At 42.6% G+C, this 11,068-nt stretch overlaps 1 non-coding gene across 1 annotated transcript; it reads left to right on the forward strand.

Moving 5' to 3' along the window:
* The first annotated feature begins 1,099 nt into the window (after positions 1-1,099).
* Positions 1,100-1,173, forward strand: Trnan-guu. Its single transcript has one exon. It is a non-coding gene; the product is annotated as a tRNA-Asn (tRNA).
* The last annotated feature ends 9,895 nt before the right edge of the window (positions 1,174-11,068 follow it).

An 11,068-nucleotide genomic window follows, 5' to 3' on the forward strand; every position in this document is an offset into this window, starting at 1 on the left:
TGCCATAACGAATTTTATTCCCTCAATTCATCTTTCTTTCGTCTACCTGGTTTCTTTGTATTTAAAGGGATTCATTTGTGAAAATATCACTTCCGATGAGTTACTCATCCTCCGCCTAATTCCAGCAGCCCTTCTTCAAATTTCAGCCGTCCTAATTTTATTTAGTAAAATCATCCCTCATTGTTGTCTCCAAAAGTCGTACTGTACACTGCTTGTACTTGATTTAAATTTTTGTACTGACTCGCCACAAATGGCTTGGACATATGGATCTTCGTCTTACTCCGCACAGCATTTCCCAAGCTACAGATTATCTGCCTTGCTTTGGCTTTTGCTTGTCGTACTTTATGAAACACATATTTTTTTAATATCTGTTCACTTTGTAGTAAACATTTTTGGATTTTCTGAGTTTTACTTCCAGACCACAAACTGTGTACTCCTCTACAAGTTTCATATAATACATTCAGTACCTTCTGCATCTTGCAGCCTGCACAACCTAGACCTCAGCAAACAAAGCTTCACTAAAATAAATTTGGACTGGTAATGGTGAAAGACAACGACGTTGTAGGGAAGTGGACCAAAAATAGTATTCGTGTCTCAGTTATGCTCTCGTTATCTTTATACAGTTCTCATGGCAGTAATGTTTTTAATTGTTTACCATTCAGCTTCATTTGTTTAAAAATCTAACAGAATTTTTTTCAGGTAGATGAGTTCTGTAGCTCTTTTGCATATCCATTGCTTATTTTTTGTGTGTTCTTTAAGAATAGACAGATTTTTCAAAGATGATCTCACATAACAAAATCCACTCTGAATTTCACATTCTCTAATTTGTGCTTCAATTAAGAAAAAATGTTTACGCGTGAAGCGTGCATGGATTAGCAAGTGACATTCTTTCACATATTTCACCGTCACTAACCCCACGGCTCTACGTGGTCTCCCAGCGAGACCCCTTCCCTGCCCCTCCCGACCGCTCTACCTAGCTACGCTACCACCTTCCCCCTCTCCGCGGCCAGGGACTCAAACAGGGAGGCATCCGGGTCAGTGAGTTACCCAAAGAGAATGGGTACGGAGGAAACACTCTGAGGAGGAACAAACCCTAGCGGCCTCCGTGGCGCAATCGGCTAGCGCGTTCGGCTGTTAACCGAAAGGTTGGTGGTTCGAGCCCACCCGGGGGCGGAAATTTTATTAATACGTTAACGGATGCCGGGGAGTGTTCAATCAAAAGCCAGAAAAGTAGATTACCAAAATGGTGACAAAGCACGATAATGTAACGCGTAAGGGGCGGGAGAAATCATCGTTGTCTATCAGGTTTTACTGATACTACGACTAAAGTGAAATGTAATATACCGATGGTTACTTCAACTTACATATATGTATTGTGAGTTGTGCGGGAGAGAGTACGTTTCATTGTATCATATACCCGTACTAACATTTGTTTCTGTTCCACTTCCGAAGGAAGCGTGGGATGAATAACGCATGCACCGTACACGACAGTTATTATTTGTCTCTTTTTATCCGCATGATCTATACGGCTACATACACGACGTGATCAAAAGGATCCGGACACCTGGCTAAAAATGAATTACAAGTTCGTGGGGCCCTCCATCGGTGATGCTGGAATTCAATATGGTGTTGGCCCACCCCTTAGCCTTGATGACAGCTTGCACTCTCGTAAGCATACGTTCAGTCAGGTGCTGAAAGGTTTCTTGGAGAATGGCACCCCATTCTTCACGGAGTGCTGCACAGAAGAGAGGTATCGATGTCAGTCGGTGAGGTCTGGCACGAAGACGGCGTTCCAAAACATCCCAAAGGTGCTCTATAGGATTCAGGTCACGACTCTGTGCAGGTCAGTCCATTACAGGGATGTTATTGTCGTGTAACCACTCCGCCATAAGCTGTGCATTATGAACAGGTGCTCGATGGTGTTGAAAAATGGAATCGCCGTCCCCGAATTGCTCTTCAACAGTGGGAAGCAAGAAGGTGTTTAAAACATCTGTGTAGACCTATGCTGTGATAGTGCCACGCAAAACAACAAGGCGTCCAAGCGCCCTCCTCGAGAAACACGACCACACCATAACACCACCGCATCCGAATTTTACTGTTGGCACTACACACACTGGCAAATGACGTTCACCGGGCATTCGCCATAACCACACCCTGCCATCGAATCGCCACACTGTATACCGTGATTCGTCACTCCACACAACGTTTTCCCACTGTTCAATCGCCCAATGTTTACGCTCCTTACCTCAATCGAGGTGTCGTTTGGCATTTACCAGCATGAATGTGGCTTATGAGCAGCCGCTCGACCATGAAATACAAGTTTTCGCAACTCCCGCCCAACTGTCATAGTACTTGCAGTGGATCCTGATGCAGTTTGGAATTCCGGTGTGATGGTCTGGATAGATGTCTGCCTATTACACATTACGACCCTCTTCAACTGTCGGCAGTCTCTGTCAGTCGGTACGCTTTTCTGCTGTACGTGTCACTTCACATTTCCACTTCACTATCACATTGGAAACGGTGGACCTACGGATGTTTAGGAGAGCGGAAATCTCTCGTACAGACGTATGAAAAAAATGGCTCTGAGCACTATGGGACTCAACATCTGTGGTCATCAGTCCCCTAGAACTTAGAACTACTTAAACCTAACTAACCTAAGGACACCACACACATCCATGCCCGAGGCAGGATTAAAACCTGCGACCGTAGCGGTCACGCGGTTCCAGACTGAAGCGCCTAGAACCGCACGGCCACACCGGACGGCACAGACGTATGACACAAGTGACACCCAGCGCGCGAGTTCCGCGGAGCGTCCCATTCTGCTCTCTCACGATGTCTAATGACTGCTGAGGTCGCTGATATGGAGTACCTGGCTGTAGGTGGCAGCAAAATGCACCTTATATGAAAAACTTATGTTTTTAGAGGTGTCCGGATATTTTTGATCACATAGTGTAGGTAGGGAGCTGAGAGATTTTCGTAGCTTCGTTTACTGACACTTGGAAATGTTCTCTTTAGTGACTTGCAACAAACGTTACGCATAATTTCAAACCTTTACGAAACTTTCTCTCGCTAACAACCCCTACGAAATGATGAATGGGAAAAAAATATCGCATACTACATTTTCGTTATTCGTGCAGTAAAACTGCCGTACGAAGCATGACGTTTTAATTTAATATTTCTTCGCTACTAACTGCATTCGCGATACATTTTGCAGACAGTATTCACAATAACCACTGAATGTAAGAGCAGTGCTATATCGTTGTACGAACACAGTTCAGGAGATATGGGGTCATAAGCACTAAGATCATGCATGACTTCCTTATTTATTATTTCTTTACTACTTTCTCTGTTCACAACACATTTCGCGGACAGTAGCTAGATATACCACTGGATGTACCTGCAAAATTGCGTCATTGCACTAGACATGTCTCAGGTATGACGCCATAAGTAATGAGCTACGTGAAAATGAAACTACAAGGCGAAATTCGCTACAGATACAGGTGAAATATATGCACAGATACGTGTGAAATATGCTAATATATGCGAAATGTATCTGAGTGTAAGTATGTAGACAAAGCCACAGGTAAAAAGCTCATCATAATCTCCTGTACAGATTTCATCCAAACTGGGTCCGCATGTAAGTTAGATCTGGAAAGAAATACTATGGTGGTAAGAGCCACCAGTCCTATTGGGGTGGGGGTGACACCTAGGAGAGATAAGGTGGAAGAAAAGGAGATGGACAGTGATAGGGGGAGGAGAAAATGGACAGAGAAAGAGAACACGAGAAAACCGACCGACAGTGGAGAGGGCAGGAGATGGATAGAGGACAGAAAGAGGAGGGAGGACAGTGTAGGGGGAGGAGAAGATAAACAGAGGGGGAGAGAGAGGGGGGGGGAAGTGGGCTTGGACAGAGATAGGGAAGAGGTGGAGGTGGACAGAGAGAGAGAGAGGGGAGAGAAGCAGATGGACAGAGAAAGGAAAGAGGAGGAGATGGGCAGACAGGGAAGAGAAAGAGGTGTGCAGAGAGATGAGGGAGGAGGAAATGGACAGAGAGAGGTGTGGAGGAGATGGAATAAAAGAGAGGCTGGAGGAGGAGGTGGAATCAGATGGGTGAGGAGCAGAGGGGCAGGAGGTGATGGGCAGATAGTGGCAGGTGGAAGAGGTGGACAAAGAAAGGGTGTAGAGGAGATGAACGTAGAGGGAGTGGAGGAGAAAGGCAGTGGGGGAGAGGGGGGGGGGAGAGGAGATGGACTAATAGAAGATTGGAATAAATACATACCCGGAAAACGTCAGGTACTCAAGTAGTCTACTGAATAAAAAAAGACAACAAATGCGTGGAACATATAGTTGCGGTGTACTGTAGGCATTCGCAACAGAACCTGTTAGGGGAACGGGACGTTAGCGCAGAAAGCGCACTCGGACGCCAAAGTGCGAATCTTTGCACGTAATTGTGTCCCGTGAATTTTTTCTGTAGGAAATCGACTAGCAATTCTGCAACGCTGTAATCTCCTGAACGACAAGTTTCACGATTCCATAGTGTGTAAATGTGCTGTCCAGTTAGTCCAGAGGGTAGAATTTGGCTTTAGGACGAGGAGATGTTCTATTCCAGGTTTAGATGTTTTTTGTTTGTTTTTTTTTTTTTCTTTATGTTTTTAATTTTGATCTGCCCAATAATCTGTAGCACACACTGTTTCTTAAACGAAAGGCGTCTTGCAACTACAGTTTCTTTTAACGTTGAACACTACAGTTACTCCGAAATATCAAAATTTTCGTGAAGATTAACAATTAGTTTAAAAATACCTGTCGTAGGAGAGAAATAAATAGAAGACACATAATATGGGGATTTATAAATGGTAGAGCATAGAAATCAGTCGTCCTTTTTTTGGAGGTATTAGTTGGCAAATCCATATTTCGGCTTATCGATGCACTATTTTCCAGTCTCAGTGGATGTCAGTTCCCTGTTGCTCGGGCGTCAGTCACAGTTCTTTGAATGTTCAAAGAACTGCCGACATCTGGATTTACCAAATAAAAGCTACAAAAAAAAAAGATGACTGATTGCTGTGCTCTATCATTTATAAAACATATCACAGTGTCTGAGTCCACCCACGTTTATAAAGGAAGGTAACATGATAATATGGGGATGTTAGACTTACACAGCACATTCATTCAGTAAGTGTGTTCAGGATAATATTGGGAGATCAGGGTGCTTATGTAGGCATATACACAGTCATTTTTCCCCTCGCTCGGTAGGCAAATGGAACAGGACGCAAAATCGCTATACAATGGCTACCGGTGTATACACAGGGTGAACCAGAATTGCACCGACAATCTTTCATAGGCTGTTCAGGGATACGTTCTGAGTATTTTGGTACAAAGAACCCACAGTCACCAGCGGCTCGTTAGAGAGCTTTTTTTTTTTTTTATTGAAGGTTTCAGACTTCCAACGGCTATAATGCACTTGAGAAAATGTGTGACACAAAGCTGTGTTAATTTTTCTTTAGTATGTGCACAGGTTTCGGTATAACACCACCTTCTCGGTATCTGTATCAACGAAAATACGTCTATTATTTTTGAGTAGCATTCTCAAGGTTCGTATTATTTTTAAATTTTATCCTTCACCCAAGACATTGTTTGTATTTTTGACATATTTGACATCTGATTTTTGTGACTCAAATGTGGTTAGATTTTGGTCAGTTTATTTAGAAATAGATATTATTGTACCCAAGGGCATATGTATTTGTGCCAACCTGACACGAAGTCGCGTGGTGTTACACTTATGGTCCCCAAATCACAAGGAAGGAGAAAAAAACATGACGTATGTAGTACAAATTTGTTTTATAATATTACAACAGACTTGGAACTGTCATAGTAGCGATGGTTCCTTTGTACTTATTTTGTCAAATGTACTTGTTAGTTCGATTTCTGGTTCACATTCTTTGTATTTTTTTAATAATGATTTGTTTTGTAGTTTTTATAATTTACTTAGAACAATCATAACAATAGTTGTGATGTTGTACTGATATTGTCAAAGAATGTGTAAAATCTATTAAGTGAAGTACTATATTACACATCTCTGTACTGTTGACTTCTGTGATCAACTGTTCCTGATATTTGTTTTGTCGGTATGCTCGCTACCACGGGGGTGAAACTCTTGTACGGACTTCCTGTAACATGACGTCGTTTCTCTGCCAGGCCACTTGGAGCGTTGCAAGTCCACCCATCATCTCGTTTTCTTCTTTGTAGTCTACCATGTTTGTTTTCGTTTCGTGATTAAGAGAAGCTGGTTTCACCAATTTGTGCTTCTGATTACGACTCCTCGTGTGTACTGCACTCTGAATTGCGCTGTTGATATGTTGCTCGTATTACGACTGAGTTCTCCTCATACCCGCAATATTGGGTGGTGTAAATTATTCTATATTTCGTTTTGTCTCAATTGAACAGAAGTTGGTTTCATCACAATATTCAGTGAACTTTTGTCTCTCTGTTACTGCTTGCGAATCTGTATGTGAACAGCACGATTCAAATGCGCGTGAAGCATATTCCTTTTATTCTACTTTATTTTTGTTTGCATCCATTTTCCGTGCTTTCTCGCCTTTAATGGAGAACTCCATTGTAGCACGTTTTGGCAGTATTGGTATTCACCTTTATCACATCTTGTCATGGAATGAGTATGTAATTCTGCTTTGAAAAGTGTTGCTTTTTGCCTATGAGTGTCATGCATTTCACAGTGTCTTGCAGAGAATGGACGTATGTGTAGGTGAGTATGCTTTGTGGTGTTGGAAACTGGAGCATTCTTCCTTGTAAATGTTAAAAATGCGACAGCAGCTACACAAATGCGTTCACACATTATTAAGAAGTACTAAAAATAGTGCATTTTAGCAGATGTCAATAAAAATTCCGGTGAACTCCATGAAATGCGAGAGCACAAAATGCGGATGGGAACAAAAATAAGGTATGGATAGGTTTACTGATTAAGAGTTCATAGGTATGTACCTCGTTTATGGCTTCACTGAATTCAAAGGAAGAGCAGTGCAACACTATACAACACTATACTGAGCCATTCTCGCAATGACGGAAAGCACGTCACAGTACTTACCCACCTATACATAGGCTCCTACGAGAAACTGGATCCTCCTGCTTTATAGTGAACGGTTATCTAGGTTTTTTCACTGTTGTTGAATTACGTTCACAGAAACAAAGATAAATGTGATGACAAAATGAAAATATCTTAATTACAGTATTACTTTGCAACTGAAGTATCTGTGCTAACAGAGTAGAACTGCGGAAAACACAAGTCTTAAACAGTTTATTGGGTTCACCAAAACGAAACAATAGTACAATCTTCCAAAAGAACAACATACTCGATCACAACTGCGGATCGTGACAAATATGCAAATCAAATAATAATAGAAAAGATCCGACTTTTCACGGGGAGACATCACAATCAATCGATTCTACAATGCCAAGTTGTTCGTCGACTATACCAAGTCCATCTGCAAGAATCGGCCAGCTAGAAGAGGCGTATGGCCGTGGTTGCCGGGGTGCCAGCTCGGTATTCCTCCAAGCGGTGCGTCGAACTGCCCTTTGCCTGCAGTGCGCCGCCTTATAAAGCCCGTTTGGCGGATGTATCTACCGGAACTATTTGCGACCGCGTGCCTAGCGTATCAAAGTAGTTCCTGGGCTAGCTGCGACCTCCGGTGAAGCTGTTCTGCAGGCTCCACGAACGGGTAGCGGTCCCTGGCGGGCGCTGTTGGAGAGCTGCTGTTGTGTTGTGGCCACCGGTAAACATTTGTGTTGGCAACACAGACAACATAGGTTTTCCTTATATGGATATGGTGTCTGTTCTTTCTTGTAGAGAGACTCTTTGCCGTTTTATCCATGCATGTGTCAATGCCGCACGTGCCACGCACAAGGAGTCTTTGAAACAGGATGGCTGATTCGAATGACGTTCAGATTTCTTTGAATTTCAGCGGTCCCTAGTGGTTCCACCCTGTACACCTGAGCTCACTCACTATAAAAGGGGACAGATCGCGTCCTATTGAGTTGCAGCCCCTCGTTGTCCTTAGAGAAGTGATGAAGTGTTAACAGCGTCAAAGATTGTCAAGAACGTCGTTCCGTTGCACATCTGACTGCAAACTGCCGTGTCTTACAGCGAAATGTGTGTTAATGAAGTCCCCAGGGCAAGGGCTAATTTCATTGGCACCCCCTCCTAGGGCTTGTCGTGTCATTCCCGGACGGCGGTGTGTCTGAAATCTTCTCCTCGGCCACCTATAAGATACCCGCTTGATTTCAACTCTTGGCTTCGCAGTTCTGCATCGCAGAGAATGAAGGGGTGAGATGTGGGTAAGGTGTGTGAGACGATGTAACCATCGTGTAACATGTCCACAGTGCCGGTGGACAGAATTGTGGTGAAGTTTGATTCTAATGCGCCGGCCAGTGTGGCCGAGTGGTTGTAGGCGCTTCAGTCTGGAACCACGCGACCGCCACGGTCGCAGGTTCGAATCCTGCCTCGGGCATGGATGTGTGTGATGTCCTTAGGTTAGTTTGGTTTAAGTAATTCTAAGTTCTAGGGGACTGATAACCTTAGATGTTGTCCCATAGTGCTCAGAGCCATTTAAACCATTTTTTGATTCTAATGCAACATATTAATCCATCTTACACTTAACATGAACTTTTAGCTCTGGTCATTTTCTTTCCGCATGTGTCCATACCTTGCTGTTTGAGGAGCCACCGAGCCCGAGGGCAACGTTGCAGCGCTTTGCTTCTGCATCATTGCAGAGGAAAGTTGTAGCCACCTTTGAGCCAATTTACAAACTTACGCATCACAAAGGGAGAAAATGATGGAGTTTCAAAAAAGTAACCTCTTATTTCTTCTGCGCAGTGTAATTCTCTGCGTTTATGAGTTCGTTAATTTTACATTTATTAACATTACCGATCATGCAACCACTCGTCTAGACCTCTCTGAATATTTGCACTATTTTTTAGATAGTGTTTAGTTACAGGTAACTGCATCATCAGCAACAAGTCTGCGGTTACACTCGTATTCCGTGCGAGGTTACTATACAACATACACAGCAAGTGTCCCAACACAGTTCACTGGGGTAGGCCTGAAGTTACTTAATCTTTCTATGATTTTACGTCCAGGATAACATGCTGCATCTCCCTACTCTGTATCGACTATCCAGTCATAAGTTTTGTTTGTTAATTCAGACGATTGTACTTCTGTTAATATCTGGTGATGTTACTGAGACAAATAATTTTTTCAAGTCAAGAAATACTGCCGCTACCTGGTTACGTTAATCAATGGCTCGCAGGGTGCTATGTGAAGAAAGTGCTAGTTGAGTTTCGCGCCATCGATGTTTTCCGAGCCCACAGCGGTTGGCATGGAGGAGGTCATTCTTTCCGAGTGACAGGAAACAACGCCAGTCCTTTTCCGCAATAATAATTAATTTTTGTTTAAAAGTTAAGTTAAATTGTCATATTAGCTTATTACGTATGACCGTCTTTAAAAGGGGCAATACTTTTCATTTTACCTTTAACTTCCAGATCTTATTTTATGGGAAATTAATTTCACAACTGCATTCTTGTAACTTTCCAGCTTTGAAACTCGCCACTTGCTGCATCATGAATTTTACAGCGAGACAAGACTTTTCTTTCTTTTATTGTTTTTTGAGGAATTGAATTCATATTCGGCGCCGAGTGAAATTTGCTTCAGTAACTCAAGAAATCTGTGTATGTCAGAGCTGCAGAAGTGTTGTTGAACACCACACTCGTTCGGTATACCTTCGCAAGCATTGGTGGTTCTTTGTCTATTACAACTCAGTTCCGCCCACATGGAAGAAAGAGAGCGTTTTTGTCTATGTAGGTATCCACTAAGTAGTCGCAAAACATTTTTAGTTTTTCAGATACAGCCATCGCTGACATTAAGTCCTCAACAAAACAGTCATTAACCACATCAGGATCCAGCATTGGTAAATATATCAGAAAGAAACTTCTCCATTTCATTTCTGAAATATAATCATCTGGAAATCCCAATATTTGCATTTTTCGCCACCAGCTCTGTGTTAGATGAAATATAATTCTTGGGTTCTTTCATCAGCTCACTTTTCAGTTCCAACATTACAAATGCTTTCCTTTGTGTTTGAATACACTATTGACTGAGATAATTTCAGATTTAGGTTATCATATTTACCAACAACTGTTGAGAAGACATGCTGATAAGATGAAGTTTTCTTATCGTTCAACAAATAAAAACTGTTGTAATATAATGTCCATTAACAGGCTCGTGGCTCGTAAATAGCTAACAAATAACTCTGTGCAATATTTGGAAGTTCCATCAACATAAATTTTGTCACATTGGCTAAGTGTTTTCAGGCTATCAGATGCACAGAATGTGACAGTGTTCTATTCAGCATCATCACGAATATATTTGTTGATTTTTTGCTTTAATAGTAATAATCTGTGAGTGAACACAATAATTCCAGTGTACACGGTGGTTTTCTTTGTCATTTCTAATTTATCAGCGGTGACCAGTTTTAATTTACTTTTCAGCTGCTATTAATGTTTGTCAAGGGATATTATGCACCTGTGAATGGTTAGCTCTAGAGAGTGAGAGAACATATAGAGGCCACACATCGTTCCTCGGACAGTAAGTGTTGTCGATTGTTCATCGCCATTCATAAAAATTCCATCGTTGTTTGGAAACATGAAATCAAGAAATGGATGCAACCGGGCGTCAAGTAATCGAACATAACCATTCCAGTCAATGATCGGTTCAATAGGACCAGAGGGCCCAACCCATTCCACTTGCACACAGCCTACATCATTATGGAGGTTGCACAGTGTCTTGTCGATAAACTGGGTCCATGATTTCGTGGGATCTGCCTCACACTAGCCCCTACATCAGCTCTTACCAACTGAAATCGGGACTCATCTGACCAGGCCACGGTTTTCCAGTTGTCTAGCGTCCAACCGAGATGCTGACGAGCCCAGGAGAGGCGCTGCAGGCGATGTCGCGCTCTTAGCAAAGGCACTCGCGTCGGTCGTCTGCTAGCACAGCCCATTGATT

The sequence above is a fragment of the Schistocerca piceifrons genome, unplaced genomic scaffold (genome assembly GCF_021461385.2).
Source record: "Schistocerca piceifrons isolate TAMUIC-IGC-003096 unplaced genomic scaffold, iqSchPice1.1 HiC_scaffold_553, whole genome shotgun sequence".
NCBI classification, from domain to species: domain Eukaryota; kingdom Metazoa; phylum Arthropoda; class Insecta; order Orthoptera; family Acrididae; genus Schistocerca; species Schistocerca piceifrons.